Here is a 17,899-nt window from a genome sequence, read left to right as displayed (position 1 = left end):
TTTGCTATAACAACATCTGACGTTTATGCTTTACGTGGCGTGAGAAAGACACATAAACACGCAGAAATCCGATCACAGCGCTCAGACTGAAATGGATTTCCAGAAAATGCGATTTGAATAGGATTTCAGACCTCATATGAATGTAGCTTATAACATTTCACGTGATTGTTGGCCGTTCAGACTAGGGCTGAACGATATGGACAAAATTTCATATCTCGATTTTCATGCCAGATATCTCGATATCGATACAATACGATATGACTACGTGTTCGGGGGAAAACCAGAATCTGAATTAAAATGTGTTTGATTTAAGCCTACATTTCAAAAATTTGTGTCAGAAAATGTATTATTTTTAAGCCTTTCGCACATACGATCACACAGGTGTAATCAGTCTAGGCTGGTCCCTGGAGCGTATGATCAAGTGCATCACATGATCAACTGCTAAATTCAAATGTTGAATTTAGGCAGAGACAGGCGCGCTCAGAGCTGTCATATATCACAACTTTTCAGTGTTTTCAACCCCATACTGTTTATTCTAGGTTTAAAACATATAAATTCACATAAGTACTAAAAAAACAATACATTTAGAGTTTGTAAAATACACACAGGAGGAGTTCAAAAAAGTAGTTTTTTTGGAAAATTCCTTTGAAAAAATTATTTTCATGACGTCATTTGGAATATTCGAATCGTCTTGTGCCAAGGATACAGAATTTTGTTTCTAGCCCTTATGGTTCAAAAGTTATTAACATAAGCATAAGTGCAACTTTGGACAGTTGGTGGCACTAGAGGGATTGAGTTAGAGACTCTAATGTGGCGTTCACACCGGACGCGATTCGTGCGAAGGTGGACGCTTGAACATTTTGAGTTTACTCGCTTCAATCGCGCGTGACATGCACTGCACAACAGACGCGGATTCGCGTCATGGACGGGGCTTCTGCCAGCGTCTCGTTGAGAAATGGCTGACATGGGCTGTGTTTACACGTCTTTTTTTTGTTAAAATCTACTGTTAATGTGTGACAAAACGTAGTTTTAAGACTTTTTCAGTCGATAATGTAGTGGTTTAAAGCTCAAATATGTGGTTTATTTATATAAAGAGTGCCTATTTGAACATTTTATCTGAAGTTTTCGGAGTTGTGAGCTCCAGCGAACAGCGGCACTCAGCGCTCGTCAAAGCCGGCGAGGGCAACATTTCCTCGGCCAGTCCTTCTGCCGTCTGCCGCTGGCTCTGATGTCTCTGTGGTGTGTCTCGAGCTATAATTCGTCTTTTAACGGCCGATCTTTGGTCTCATGGATCTATAATTTGTTCCCTGGCAAATCGTTTAGACTGAAGGCAAAGAGAAGTTTCATTACTTTATATTTTTAGGCTATAACTGTACGTTGCAGTTGTAACGTTAGCCTACTAGCACTGACTTTGAATGTTTGACTGAATTGTTTGCTTTATTTCATGTATAGCTTATTATACCTTTTACTTATACCTTTTTATTATTGATCATACATAAACTTGCATTTAACAAAAGAGACTGTTGTGTTTCATGTCATTTAATGTTATCACAGTGATAATCATATTGTCTGAACCAGATATTAATATACAGATTTTCTCCTCATTGTTGTCACTACTAGAGCAAGCTCCTGATTGGTAAACGCGGCGCGAAATATCCGCCAAAGTTCAGATTTTTCAACTTGAGCGATTCGCTCAATTCGCGTCCTCAGCGCCGCCTCAATCGTGCGAATCTCGCCGCCTCATTCGCGTGAATCGCGCCACAGAATGCCCTTTCACGTCTCTGCATTGACTTAACATGTAAATCACTCGCGCGAATCGCGTCCGGTGTGAACGCACCATTAGGGCCAGATTTACTTATTTAGACCGTAATTCCAAAAAAGCACTGATGGGAGTGGAAAGTTCTGCGCATGATCTACTGATGACATCCAGACGCATCCGGATCATTTCCATAAAAAACAACACAATCTACCAAGAGCAGCGAAAGGCAGCGTCTGGTTTGAAACATGCATAGGGTAAATAATGGCACAAACAACAGTACATTGACGAGCACAAACCTTAGTAAATCACCTTGTGGGATTCATTTAAATAATCTCCTCCCATAAATGTGTCTGAAAGGAAAACTCCTACAAATGCATTTGCAAAAAGGTCAGCCGCAAAAATAACTCTGTCCACGCCTTTTCATCTCTAATTTCTTACTGCATGTCTTTACTAAATCCTGACAGTTTTTTTTAATGCCAAAAGAGGGTTAACTAACAGCTACAATTACAGTAGCTGTTAGTAAATCTGGCCCCAAATTATCTATGGTGACAGTTCAGCCTGTCCTCTATCTGTGTGCCAAATTGCATAACTTTCCCGCAAGCGGTTCTATGGGCTGCCATAGACTTTCAGAGCGGAAGAGGAAGAAATGGAAAAACAATAATAAGAACGCCAGCGGTGCTTGGCCCCTAAAAAAAACAAAAAAACGTAAAATTTTTATGCTGACCATAAAACAAGATATAAAATGATTTGAATAAATTAGAAAAATACAAAATAGACGCATTTTACCTAGTGGTCGCCGACTGTTGCACCCCACGTGTAAATATTTTGTCGTTTCGAATCAATGTTGTGATCATTATGTACAATAGTAGAATTTACCATTCAAACTGGCATTGGTGATGTGGTTAGATCCAAATATGATGCAAATATGCTGATCCAATCATAGTTTAATCATATGTACAGCAAAAAATGTGTTTGAAATGGGTTCTGTGGTCGTATTGAATTATGATAGTAGGTACCTACAAGATGAAGTAAATGATTTGATATGATGTATAGACAGGACCGTAAGCCTCTAGCCTTTGTGATATTTTTTGTGCCGCACAGTGGAGGAAAAAGCACAAAGTAATAGGATGGGGGAGGGCCGGCATGCTTTGAGGGAATTGACCACCTTGACAAGCGAGGTGGAATGGAAGTCGAAGTCAATCTTCGAGCAGCTTCACCGGTGTGACAAGTATACTGGAGAAATCCCTGAAGGGAAGGGCACTCCAATGAGGTTTCCCAAGTTTAGTTCCAGACACTAGCAAACAGACAGAGCCACACATTCAGGCATCACACATATTTGCCAAAAACTCGCAAATGTTCCCCTCCACGGAAATCTTTAGTAAAAGGCGAAAGATTTATGCGTGAATGAAGAGAAACTCGAGCATCACACATATCCACATATTTTTTATATTTTTATTTATCTTATTTCCTATTTTTATCTTTACTTGATTTATTTATAATTCTACTTATGTTAATACTTTTTATTCTAATTTTATTCTATTTCTATTTTAATTTCTTGTAACTGTTATTTGCACTGTCCATGGAGCGGACCTGTTTACATTTCACTGCCAGTTGTATATTGTGTATATAACTGTGTATGTGACAAATAAAACTCTTGAATCTTGAATCTTGAATCATCAGTTTTGATCCACTGTAGTGTTATTCCCAATGAGAAGTTAAGGCAAGTAGCTATAGGTGCTAGATATTGCATGCTGAGACAGTATGTGCTAATATAGAAATCGGCAAATAAAAAATATATGAGCATTATGCAACAGGTAAACAGACCGTGCAACAAAAGAGCAAAGGTAAAAACACAGAGCATACAGCATTCGGAAGAAAAGAAGAAGCCGACTGCCATTCACACACAATCGCACCTGATGTGCTCCCTACCAGACAACATGAACACTTTCTGCGCTCATTCAACATGACAGGGACTACAGGCAGATCAGTCTGTTTTGTTTTAAGAAGACATGATTCAGTCCTTGAATTAGCTATATCACCCCAGGCAGATTTGCACTAATTCACTTTTACAAGGATGCACTGGAGACTTGGGAAAAGACTGGACCGTGTGCAAAAGCAGAGCAACCCGCTCCAATATCACAGAACTGGGGAAATGTGTCCTGCATGATTCTACCTCATGCATTTCATATCTCATGAATTCTACAAGTTGACTGATATTGACTGACCTCTATACATCAAATTATTACAGAATACAACAAACAAAACAAACAAAAAGCTTATTGCTGAAGCTGTTCTTATATTCTGCTATGAATATAAAAGAGTGACAACAATGGCACAATATAGCAAGAGTAGACCTATAGGGTGACATGGCATTAGATTCTTTGCATTTCACAGAAAATGTCACATTAAAACCTGTTGTTGTTGTTGTCTACTCTAGACTGTATTTGCTGTATAAGAGCACAGTCTGCGATATTTGTAGGTTCACATTGAGTAGAATAAGGTTGTCCGAAATGTTTTCGAGAGCATAATGCGTTTATTAATTCCCAGTTCGGGTGTTTATGAGACTGATAACCGCGTTCTCCTAAATTGTCTGGATTCACAACCTTATTAGACAAACGCCTGTGTGAACTGTACAATGCGACAGGCAAATAGTGTTGCGCTTTCATGTATGATTCCGGTCACCTACAGAGAGACGCCGAGATTAGCTGTCTGTCTCACCTGAAGTTTTCGAACAAGTCAGTCTTCATCTAATGGCGCTAATTCCCTCAGTTTTGTGGCCTGCATGCGCGACTCAAACGCTTCGACTCCACCTAGGAAAACTTCTGTTGGTTCCTGGCTGCTGGGCTGACGCGCTCGCGCGCCTGTATTCGACTTCGCATCAGGTGAAATTTTCCGGTAGACGTTGCCATCTTTGATATTTATTTGACACCAACAGACAAGACAGGGCAGGCAGCTTAATTTTGATAATAAACAAATTTTCAGCTTTTCAAATTCTGTCAATTTTATTACGAAATTCAAACAATACCGTTTTGGTGCTCTTAAATGTGACGTGACAGATCGCTGTACGAATCGGTGCCTCAGTTCAAGCTGCATGTGAACCGAACCGAACCAAGCTGCAACCGAACCGACCAGAACCGATCTTAGTCTTTTACTACTAGTTAATAGTAAATAATCACGAATGAACATTAGAAGGCATGTTGAAAGATACAGTGTAACATAATCAATCAGTGTTTTTCAACAGCGGAAAGCGGTCAATAAAACAGCTGGAGAACAACATGTCACATACTTTTACCTCAGGAAAGCCATTTAATGACCATAGCATGTTAGTTGGCTAGAAAAATTAGCTATAGATGAGTATTTTGCTTAATATGTGCATTATATTTATAATATTTTACTTATATCATTAAAAAATTATAATGCTGTTATTATCATAAAAAACACATTATATTAATATTATACTGTACCTAATATTTATCCAAATAAATCAATATTGAATCAAAATCAGAATCAAATCACAAGCATTTGTGTCAAGCACTAAAAAAAACAGTAGCCTACTGGTCATTGAACCATGTAAACATTGTAACATGTCACTAAACTTAAAGAAATTCTGTTTAGTTACCAAATGTTTGACAATCACAATACGCTTATTGTGTTATTGTGTAGGCAATACACCTCCCTTTCCATAATTCTCACTCCAAGCTAAACTCAAAAGTTGGAGATAGCAGGAGACAGTCTAAGGCCCATTCACACCAAGAACGAGAACTACACCAGCGATAACGCTCTGTTTATTATAAAACTCTCAATCTCTTCAAAGTAGTTGAATTCTGTCAAAAATAGTTCTCAAAGTGATTCCAACTATCGTTGTTCTGTATCCATGTTGTTATAGGCCTAGCTGTGGACTGTGGTGTGGACTTCTCGATACTCATAGCATTAGAACGATTATTAATTTAATTTAAACATCATTATTTACTCACCCTCTGTTCCAAACCCGTATGACTTTTATTCTTTTGTGAAACTAAGCTTTTGAAGAATCTTTGCACATGTGTGATCCATATAACACCAAGAATGACCAATAAAGCAGCATAAAAGAGCTTATCTGGGAATTTGAATTAGTGATATCCGCTTCACAAAAGAATTGCTCTTTTTAGTGAACTGGTTGAACCAGTTCCTAAAATCGGTTGATTCATCCGTGAGCGTATCCATTCTGTTCAGTCTAATCAATGTCTGGACCTAATCAAGTTCATTGAGCAGAATCGGTTCAAAAGAACAATCCTGATTGAGTTTTGAGTCACATACAGTCAATGTTCATTTTGGCCCCTACAGTGGACAGAGTTGGGCTAACACAAACATTTCTAATACCTACCACATTAATGCAAAAACCCTCAGACGAGGAACCAGTGGGAACCTCTGAAAAGGAAATTATGTTAAATTTGTCACTCCAATCCCTTGCAATAGAGTATTAGTTTGTGAGGTGGTAGAAACATGATCACACGCTGGGTAGGTGTAATTGAAAAATGGAGGCGCTCTTAGACGGAGAGCTATTACGACGTAACCCTCTTTGAGATGGAAGGCGATGTCAAATTGAACCTCTAAGCAAGCTACTCAAATGATGGCAAGTTTGCTTCAGAAATCAAAGAGACCCAGTGTGGTATTTTTCTGTCGACGGGTAAAAGCCCCTTCTGTCACACAGGAAGAGAGACTATTTATTTGCCATAACCTATACTGAAAAGAAAGCAAATGAAAGAAAATGGAGGCCTTTTTAAAGCATTTAAATCTTTGAATACAGATATCACACACTGTCGTGTAAAAAGTTCAATTTACAGTGCTCTTAACAAATAAACTAAATAATTAAAAAGATGTTGAGAAAAGTAAAACTCACTAATATCAGTCTGATATTAGACCTACAATGTCAAGGGGAAAAAAAACTTACCATAAACCAGAAATTTTATGAAACGGTTCAATGCTTCAGATAACAATGTGGATCAATTGCAATTTTCCTGGTCTATAGGCCTAGCAATTGCCATTGTCTGGGTAAATTCAATGATTCATTTTAAATGTCAACATTGTGTGTGCTTGCACCTGCTCTCTCGTGAAATCTGCTAGAAAATCTAACACCACTGAGTGATTGATAAGCAATAGATTATGTTGCTTCACATGCGATTCGAGTTAATAGGGAACTAATTTTCCATAAATGCAGTGCGGTGCCTTCATAAATTAAAAATCGCACTGAATTGTGTACTTTGTTAAAAAATACTTTCTTTTATCATCCCAGCCAAATATATACCAAGACACCCTTCATAGGTTGATTTCCCATTAAAAAAAGGTGTTTCTATCATGTCACCAAAGAAATTACACGCTTCACCTTTAGGGTTTGAATGTTGAACGTTTTCCTCACTGAAACAGTTTAAAACAAATAAGTGAACCATGCTGGAAATCCTAATTGCTTTTCTCCCTTTTTCTTTGAAAACTGCTTTTTTTGCTTTCTCTTCCAACATCACTTCAGATATAGCCATCAGCGGTGATTTCTGAAGTTATTTGGTGAGAGCAGTCAGGTCGGAATCCTGGGTAGTAAGACATAACAGGACAAAGAAACGATGAGATGGAGTAAAAGAGAGCAACATGTCATGACATTTGAGTGAAAACAGACAGTGAGGCAACAGCGTAAACAGGCCAATTTAAGAGTGAGTGTTAACAATTGTTATAGCGACCCTTACCTGGCTCTCTGAAACTCTTTATTACTGCAGCTAAAACAATCAAACATCCAGACAGACAAAGCAACCATTGAGAGAGTTTATATCATGAATCGACTGTCCTCCTCAAAGTGTCTGGGCAGGAATGGAGGTTTAAAATGGTGGTGTAAAAACTCTGGAGACTATTATGTCGATCTCCAATTTAATAGCTAAATTACAGGCGTAGCTACAAACCGTGTGGCAAACACATTCACAGCCTGCATTCAAGGCACAACAACATTGATCAGTAATGTACGTGAATACAAAACTCAATGCAAGCAGGCAGTGATTATTGTAATTAATTAAGGCTAATTAGCACCCTGAAAATGCTTTGAAACCATTGACCTTTTTTGCATTGAAAGTAAACATCTTTTGTTAATGTCAACACGAAACGCCATTTGCAACCCATTTTGAAGGGGATATTCAATAAGAAATAGTGGATGGGTCCTGATTTTATAGCCTAGAAATCTAGACGCTGGATAAGCCAAACTCTGGTCAGGCCAATCACATTGTGTATAGAGTCGGTGGGCGGGCTTAACATAATGACGGCACGTCACGGCAGAGTTGCGGAGGTTCTACGTGCTACTTGTAAACAAAGAAGCTGGCGAACAGCAGTCTTTCGAATCGGCTTTAGCTGCGACTCTGGAAGACTTGGAGTTAAGCTTTTCTTTGAGAAAATAACAGAGAACGGCACTGAAGTCATTTTTAAGAAAAGAAGATGTGTTCGGAGTTTTGCTGACCGGATACTAAGTTTATAGTTTAATCTATCAACTAACGTTAGCTCCGCTTCACCTTCTTCTTTGCTCTGGTTGGTTGTGGCTCTCATCTCCTTTGTTTGTATTAACTCACATGTTTTAATTTCAATTAACTCATTTTACTCAATTAAACCAACAATAATGTGTATTTTGAAAGTATGTATTAGTAGGTGAAATGTGTATTATGAAAGTATGGGTACATTTTGCTTTCATGTTGACTTCAACACAAAAAAAAAAACGGTAGGGATAAATTACTATGCTATGTTTCAATGATGTACAAAAATTTGGACCAGAAATAATCATCTTTTTAGACAACAATATTGCTAAAATAAAATAGCCTGGTGTTGGCATAGCTGTGAACCCTGGGCAGTTCAATGACCCATAATATTGGTCTTAAAGGTCCCATGGCATGGCATTTTTCTATTATTTTATAATGTTTCCTGAGGTGAACTTATATTGTTAGTATGATTTTTACATTAAAATGTCATAATTTAGAAATAAAAGGCATTTTTTCTATACTGTTATTAGCCCTCTGGCTGAATGCCCTGTTTCAAGGGGCGTGTCTGCTGTGAGACTTCAGTCTGCGTGTCTGCTAATGTAGCCTTACAGCCGTCGAGATAAACGAATCGTCAAAGTGTGGATTATAGCATTATTTAATGATCTATTCCTATCACATGAAATGCTGCAATGATGAGCATTGAGTAAACAGGCAGTTTGTTGATTGCGTGAATGCAGTGATCTCGTCATTGCAACGCGTTTTCTCTCACAAAATGCTTTCACCAACTAACAGCAAACACAACGTCGATATGAATACAGTAAGAGCTTCGCTGTGCTGCATAACAGCGGCATTCATTATATGGCAGTTTGGGCAAGTGTGCAGATACACTCGCAACGTGTGATTGACAGCTCCGGACATTATAAAGAGTGTTCTTTGATCGCTCTCTGTAGTTTAATCACTTAAATAACGGATTTGTTTCATGCTACTAACAGAAACGATCGTTTTAGTCACTGGCTTGATTCACTGATGCATTACGCTTAGGGCATCAAGACGGCGATCATTAAACGATCTAGAAAGAAAGTCTGAGTGAACTTGAATGATTAGCTACACATCTGAAATCAGTGATCACAGATCAGGCATTAATGAACACTGTTACTCACCGTTTGTCGCGGTGCTGTCGAATTCATATCGTAAAATCTGTTTGTAAAGCCTGTGCTGACATAAACTGAATCCATTTTCTCAGAGTGCTCTGGGCAGGCAAAACAGAGGAAGGGGAGGTAACCTTTCCTGGTATGACGTCATTACAGGCAAATTCAAGATCAGCTCGTCTGAGCTGTTATTTTCTCAAAGGCAGAGAAAGACAGCCAGAACTCGGTTAACACCCATCAAAATTTCTAGCCACTTGGGGACCATATACAGGCTAGGGGAACTCATATTAATGTTAAAAAACCTCATAAAATGACATGTTCATGCCATGGGACCTTTAATATTGATCATAATATAAAATGATTGACTGCCATAACATACATTTTTAACAGACTGTTTGCATTATACTAAGATAGTGGAGTATTTTGCTTTAAAGCCATGGAAGTAAGAGACACTGTAAGCTAGTCTTATATTATCATTGGTGGTAAACATCCAAAATGCTTCAGATAGTTTCATTTCAAGCGTTTTGGCACTGAAAATTCAGTGATTAATCCAAAACAAGCTTCCATTTCACTTCAACAAAGAGAGATAACTAGAGGATGTTGCTGTAAAGTTTATGACAGCTGTGAGTTTGACTGAGCAACTCTCTTGTTAGATAAATGATGCTGGCAAATTTCACAAAACTCCAAACAAGAGTTAGTGCTTTTTCTTTCTCACTCCAGCCTCTACTCTGAATGTGCTGTCAGATTTTTCAATACATAGATGGTGAGGAAGGGTAATTTGCTGCTTCTAGCTGCTGTTATGTAATGCTGATGTAAAATATTAATCATGAAAAGCTCAGAACTGCCAAATCTCTGCTAGGGAAAGAGCTTTTTGTTAACCCCCTAAACTGCATGCAGGTGGCAGACCTTCCATCTTGAGCAGGGAGTTCTTGCAAGAGTATGCAGTTTTCTTTCTCCCTGGTGTTTGCATGTGTGCATGTTTGCTGTGGTGGGCGATGGTTGCGTGTGTATGGATGTGCATTTGCGTATGCAAGTGTGCATTTTTCCTGTTCCTCAGTGCTTCAGATTCTGTAATTGAAAACTAGCGAAATGCAAGCAAAAGACCAATAGCTGCATCTGGTCAGAGACATGTTAAATTCAGTGAGACTGTCTGGAGCAAAAATTGCTTTTTGCTGATCCACAAATTCTTTTACTGCCTTGGGTAAGCATAGATCAGTTCTTTGAGCAGATGAGGCAGATATTTACAGGGGTTTTTTTTCACTCTGTAATGCATACATACTTATTGCAAAAAAAAAGTACTGTGATGGTACCGTGGTACTGTGATAATTCCATGGTGCTTTGAAATGTACACAGAGACAGTATAAGGAGGAGCCATTGTTGTGCTACTCCTTTGCTATTAGCGGAGACAACATTTTTATGGGTATTATATTCAATGTCTGATTGAAAAAATGGTTAAAAAATTGCTTTACTGTGTATTTCACCCAAATATTATCCAATGATTTACTCTCCATCAAACCATCATAGGTGTATATGACTTATTTCTTCTTTCAGACGAACACAATTGGAGTTCTATTAAAAAATATCATTGCTCTTTCAAGCTTTATAATGGAAGTGAATGGCGGTCCTGATTTTGAAGTCCAAAAAAGTGTATCCATCCATCATAAAAGTAATCCATATGACTCCAGGGGGTTAATAATAGCCTTCTGAAGCAAAGCGATGGGTTTTTGTAAGAAAAATATCCATATTTGAAAATGTTTACACAAAGTTAAAAACTTTATTAACCCCCTGGAGTCGTATGGATTACTTTTATGATGGATGGATGCACTTTTGTGGACTTCAAAATCAGGACCCCAAGTTTGAAAGAGCAATGATATTTTTTAATAGAACGAAGAAGACATACACCTGTAATGGCTTGAGGGAGAGTAAATCATGGGGTCATTTTCCTTTCTGGGTGAACTATCCCTTTAAGTAATGTATTTTAAATTACTTATCACATTTTATACAACAGTTAGTTCTGGTCCTCAAATTTTGATTGGTCAAGCAGCATTCTAAGGGTGCTGAATAACAGTCCAACAACACTGAGAGTTATCTCTGTTCGTTACAACAGTAGGTGGCAACAAGTGACTGTATTATGAGTCACTGATTCAGTCGTTCAGTTGATTCGTTCAAAACACTGATTCATCCAGGAATGATGATGTATGTCGGCCACATACATCAGTGTTGGGGAAAGTTACTTTTAAAAGTAATGAATTAAATATTGCATTACTCCCTAAACATGTAACTAATTGAGTTACTTTTTATGAAAAGCAGTACACTATTTTACTTTTTCCTCACCTGGGCTGGGCTGGTCTTGCTTGTTTGTTTTTTTTATATCAAAAAAGTTCCATTTTTGGCAAATGTAAAGGCCCTTTAACACCAAGGGCCCTACTTTAACGATCTGAGTGCATGGTCTGAAGCGCATGGTCGGTGCGCCCGGCGCATGGTCTAAAAGGGTTGTCCCTATTCTCTTAATGAGTAGTGGGTATGTTTTGGGCATAACGTGAGGTGTCAGTAAGTAAATGGGGAAACTTGCGTTACTTATTTGTAAAAGTAAATCAGATATTTTGTTGTAAATATTACAACAAATTACAGTAACTCAGATATTTTATTTACAAGTATAATGTTACTTTACTGGTTACTTGAAAAAAGTAATCCGATTAATCCCCAAAACTGGCATACAGTACATCAATAAGGCTGTCTCATTTCAGAAGTGAAACCCTTATTAAATAGATTGCAGACTTTTTCCTGCATTGAAAATATTTTGGCGGCCACCAAATTTCACCAAAGATTAATTTGGTCATTTAATGTGACGATACCTTGACGATAACAAGATCCAAATGAAGTGAGTTTTTGCTTAAAACAAGCAAAGTTATCAGCCACCCCATTGGCAGATTTTGCTTGTTTTAAGCAAAAACTCACTTCATTTTGATCTTGTTAAATATCTTGTTATGGATAGAAACAAGAAACAAGATTTCAAACAGAAAGAAGATTATTATTTTTCTTACCCCATTGGGAGATGATTTTGCTTTTTTTTTAAGCAAAAACTCACTTCAACAACTATCTCGTAAAAGCATCTTGATTTAAGAATTCTTAGATATTTGGACTGGAAACAAGACAAAAATACTAAATAAGAAAAGCTTTTTTCCAGTGTAGTCAGAGTGTTTGTTCAAGAGTGTTGAGTTCTGCAAGCTCACAAATCCTTTCATTATAACCAACAAAGTATAAACCTGATGTCGTTGACAGCTTTACGGATTATAACAGAAGTTTTCGCAAGAATGCAGCTTTGTGCCTCACATTGTCATTGGCTGCTTCAGAGATTATAATGGTAGAGATCTTTGCTCGCTTTTTAACTTCACATTGCAACGTTTCTGGATTGACAACTGTATTTAAATGCGTGATTGAATTAAATTTACAGTGATTACCTTAGCAATTGACAGAACAAAAACAATTATTTCATGAATAAATAGGTTAAGTTAATATTACAAACTGTCTTTTTGCATTTACTTTGGATTTATTGTCAGTACTGGGCTCACAGTTCACATGCAGGGTACTTTGTACTGTGTGTGGATGACCGTGTTCGTCCCTGGATTGTTATTTCTCATGAGGCGTTATTACAGTCATTACTTTCTTACTTTTGAGTGTAATGGTTGTTTTTCTGAAACAAGCTGGCTTTGATGATGTATGTAGCCAACAAATTTAACCTTCGGAGAGCCTTAGAAATTAGACACAGCAAGTGACATTTATTTACTGAGAATCATTCCATTGCCGGAGCAAAAATAGTCAAGTTTAGTGTCCATTATTTACATAGTAGTTTGTGCACTATGTAAATTTTTTTCAGTAAAATATCCAAAAACCACTAGGCCAAGGGAGTCGCCTGTCAATTGCGTTTTATTTTGCCGAAACGCTTTACTCTCACTGCAGTGTGCAACAAGTGTCATAGCAGCCGCAGAGCGAACGCACAGAGTAACGTCATAACATCATTTTCAACACACTCAGATATATCTAATATGATAAAATGAGCTGTGTTACCTCATACTCATGACCGGAAAAGCGGAAGTGGAGCCGGCAACTGTGGCATAATAAAAGTCCCGCTGCTTGCAAGCCGTGTGTTCCGTTCTTATTATTAACAATCGCTCCAGAGGCCTTGCTCAGCTCCCATAACATTCGGCCCTGCTCTGCTTTATACAACAGTAACGTTAATAATCACATCCATGAACATGATTTCTGCCCGAGTCCTATCCCGATTATTTTCCACCGGCTGTGAGGTGAAGACCACATGTCCCAAGATTCTGCGCTCAAACTTGACATCATCAAACTACGCCTTTGTTTTAAATAGGCGACCTCTAGTGGACGGAAAAGTTACATAGTGCACCTTTAACTGTTGTATAAAGCAATATTATATTTGCAATGCCTACATATACTTTATCGCAATCTCACTTCTCAAAGTGTATATTTATGTAAATGTATGTAAAAAATACAGTTTATAGTGCAAGTTTAGCTAAGGATATATCATAGTTTTCAGATTTTATTGCTGATTTATTAGTGTAATCTTGACCAGCAGCTTTGGAGATGTCTGTCTTTTACCATTCAAGTAGATTGTAGCATTACCTAACATGCCTGCCGAGAGAACTGACTTGCCTCAAAGGGACTTTACCACAGAACTGAATGATTACACACTCTGTTACTTCAAAGAAGACCATGATATTACAACAGCACATGCCCAAAATACCATGGTAATATATATTTTTTTTTGTCAGTGAGGACTCTCAGTCTAATCCAACATTTTTCAGTCAAATGAAAACATCCCTCTTACCATTTTTTTACGCAATGTACTTTGATGGTCAAAGCTGAAGCCATTATCTAAGTGGATTATGAAAAGATTCCATCAGCTCTGACTGAAACCTTTTCAGGCTTCTGGTAAAATGGCTCTGAACATTCTGGAAGGAACGGGCGCATGTTGTAGATGAGTAAAAGGAAATTGCGAATGACTGGGAGGAACCGGGGCATTTATCCGGAGAGTGCAGGACAGTGTGGTTTATGAGTGAGGTGCATCTACATTAACCGCAACTGAGGTGGGCAAGGCTAAAATAGATGTAGTTTGTGCTTTTAAAAGAGAAGCTCTTGTAAAACAGTTGATCTGAAGATCCTAATAAGAGAGTTTGCACAAAAGCGCTCAGTGAATTTATGAGTGTACGAGCTCATCCCGCAGCGAAGACTCCCCGGTTGCCCTGTCGCTGCACCTGCTGCCTCTTTTTCTCAATAACACCAGTGTTTTAACTATGAGCTTTAAATGCGCTTATATCAGCACTCATGCTCGAGGCCTGTCATCTCCACGCGCTGCCGCTGAGTTTCCTCCGCCTGCGATCCGTCTTTGATCACAACTCTCTGGCTGATGAATGGCACTGTGTAGTCGGCATTTCAGAGGGTAAATATCCATTAAACGTTGGGCATCTGTCTCTGGGCGGCCTGGCTGAGGAATGAATGAGAATCGGCCTCGCTGACGCCAGGTCAGTGCTATTCTAAGCTAAACACGGAGTACTGCATTATTCATATTCCTGAGCTGTAAACAGATGCAAATCTGATCTCCAAACTCAAACAAATTTTTCGAAAATAACCACGGCCCCCTGCAAAAGAGAGAGGTATTTGATCTCAAGTCGATGAGTACATTAAGGGATGCACGCAGAGGGTCCTAAGGAGCCTCTTTAATGGTTACCCTTGAGCTGTTCGAACTCTCATTGTCAGGTTGATGTTCACAATTCAAAGATTCAATTAACAATTCACGCATTACATATATAAAACAAGATGCAATACATCACGTTAAACCCATAATCCACATGTATTATCCGTATCCCATATTGCATGTTAACGGGGGTGCAGGACTATTTTATTTGCATATTCAGATTTTCCCCCAAGGTGATCATCAAAGTGTGAAAGTGTGCATTTAAAATTCATCACGATGAAGAATTACTCACTTCCACAACAATGTGAAAAGAATCAAATCTTGACTGGAAGTGCTGTATTCGGAAATCTCTTTAGCTCAGCTTCATCCGTTTAATGCAGTACATATTATGTTAACATTTGTTTGGAAATAAGCCATGTTTACATTATCAGACAAAAGCCTAGCAATTTGCACAGAATGAGTTGAGGAATGCTACTGACTTTGTTTGATCATTGCTAGTGAATGGAAAAACCCTCCAATTGCTTTCTTATAAATTATACATTCACTGGGATAATGCTATCCACTCTGCTTACCAAAGGAGAAGACCAAACAGCAGAGATACTGAAGAGAAAGATACAGATGCAACAGCGATAAAATCCAATCTCACACATCAATGTATTCATTTCAAACCTGTGAAAAGACCAGCATAGCCAGTCTCCAGCATGGTTTCTTTTGAAAGCGGATCCAGTGGTGTAACCAGGCTTCGTAACTTATTTAACCGGCAAGACCTCCATAAGACTGTGTTGGCTGACAAGCACCAACAGCTAGGCTTGCAACAAAATCTAAAAAATTTTTTTAATATATAACTCTGATTATTATAAAAAAATGCTTTTCCTATAGTATTTTTATCTTGTTTATCTTGTTTCCAGTTCAAATATCTATCACGATGCGTGTACTAGACAAGTAAAATGACATAAGAAATGATTTCTTGTTTTCTGAGAAAAAAAAAATAACATTAAAATTAAGTGAGTTTTTGCTTAAAACAAGCAAAATTATCTGACAATGGAGTCAGAAAAAAAAACTTGTTTCCATCTGCATTAAGATTTTTTTTCTTACACCATTGGCAGATAATTCAGTTAAAACAAAACTCACTTCATTTATATACCCCCAGAAAACCCCCCAGTTATCTAGTATCTTATATGGTAACACTTTACAATAAGGTTCATTAGTTAACATGAACTAATAATGAACTGCACTTATAAAGCATTTTGTCATGGATGTGTGCAGGCAGGAAGGCGAAGACAGGTAAATACAGTTCTCAAACGTAGTTTAATATAACGTATATACTCAAAGTAGGCAGACAGGCAATCGCACAACACAACTAATATACTCAAAGTAGGCAGACAGGCAATCGCACAACACAACTAATATACTCAAAGTAGGCAGACAGGCAATCGCACAACACAACTAACATAACGGTGACCGGACAAGAAATGCAGGAGAAGGAACAACTTAAAAGGATAGTTCGCCCAAAAATGAAAATTAGCCCATGATTTACTCACCCTCAAGTCATCCTAGGTGTATATGACATTCTTCTTTAAGACAAATAAAATCGGAGTTATATTAAAAAAGTCCTGGATATTCCAAGCTTTATAATGACAGTGACTGTTACTCTGTTAAAAAAGGCCTTCAGAAGCGAATCGATGCGTTTGTGTGAGAAAAATGTCCATATTTAAAACTTTATAAAGTAAAGTTCCAACCGAACGCCTTCCGTGGAAAAGTGTTGAAAGTGCCTTCCTGCAATTCAAGATGCTTACGCGACCTCCGACGAGCATACCTGGAAGCGTAAGCCTTTAATCGGCAGAGGCACTTTCAACACTTTTTCCATAAATTGAATACGGAAGGCGATCGGCCGAAACTTTACTTTATAAAGTTTTAAATATGGATATTTTTCTTACACAAAGGCATCGATTCACTTCAGAAGACCTCCCGGAGCATGTGGAGCACGTTATTTGACGGACAGATGCATTTTTTATGGACTTCAAAAACAGACAACAATTACTGCTATTATAAAGCTTGGATTAGCCAGGATTTTTTTAATATGACTCCAGTTTTATTTGTCTGAAAGAAGAATGTCATATATACCTAGGATGACTTGAGGGTGAATAAATCATGGGCTAATTTTCATTTTTGGGTGAACTATCCTTTTAAATGGTGAACATAAACTAGATGATTAATCAGACACAGCTGAAATAAACTCATAATGATGGTAACCATGGAGACAGAGGAGTGGCGGGAAACTGAACAAAGAAACGTGACAAATGAAAACAAACAAAGTCCATGAACAAAACTAAAACAAACTGAACATAACTGTGACACATTTATTTATCTTTGTTAATGTTAATTTCAACATTTACTAATACATTATTCAAATCTTGCTATCGTTAGTTAATGCACTGTGAACTAACACAAACAAACCAATGACAGCTGGATTTTTATTAACTAACGTTAACAAAGATGAACAAATACAGTAACGAATGTATTGCTCATGATTAGTTCATGTTAGTTAAAACATTAACTAATGAGACCTTATTGTAAAGTGTTACCTCTTATATCTTATATTAAGAGTTTTTAAATATTTGGACTGGAAACAAGACAAAAATACAGCATTTTTGCAGTGTGACAGTATTCATTTAGACACTTTCTGTCTGTTTTGTTTTTTCTATCAGTAATATTTTTGGCATTTGTGATTAAAATGCCAGTTAGATTTAGTCAACAGGGCTTTTTCTTCATGTCATTATCTTTAGCCCAT

The 17,899-nt window shown here is 37.8% G+C and overlaps 1 protein-coding gene across 1 annotated transcript in view; it reads right to left on the bottom strand.

Moving 5' to 3' along the window:
- grm4 (glutamate receptor, metabotropic 4) overlaps positions 1–17,899 on the bottom strand; it is a 288,386-nt gene that overhangs the window by 188,131 nt on the left and 82,356 nt on the right. The gene's annotated exons all lie outside the window — the stretch shown is intronic.

This window comes from Gobio gobio, assembly GCF_949357685.1.
Source record: "Gobio gobio genome assembly, chromosome: 17".
NCBI classification, from domain to species: domain Eukaryota; kingdom Metazoa; phylum Chordata; class Actinopteri; order Cypriniformes; family Gobionidae; genus Gobio; species Gobio gobio.
Note: the sequence above shows the minus strand (reverse complement) of the source record. Positions and strands in the feature narration are given on the sequence as shown.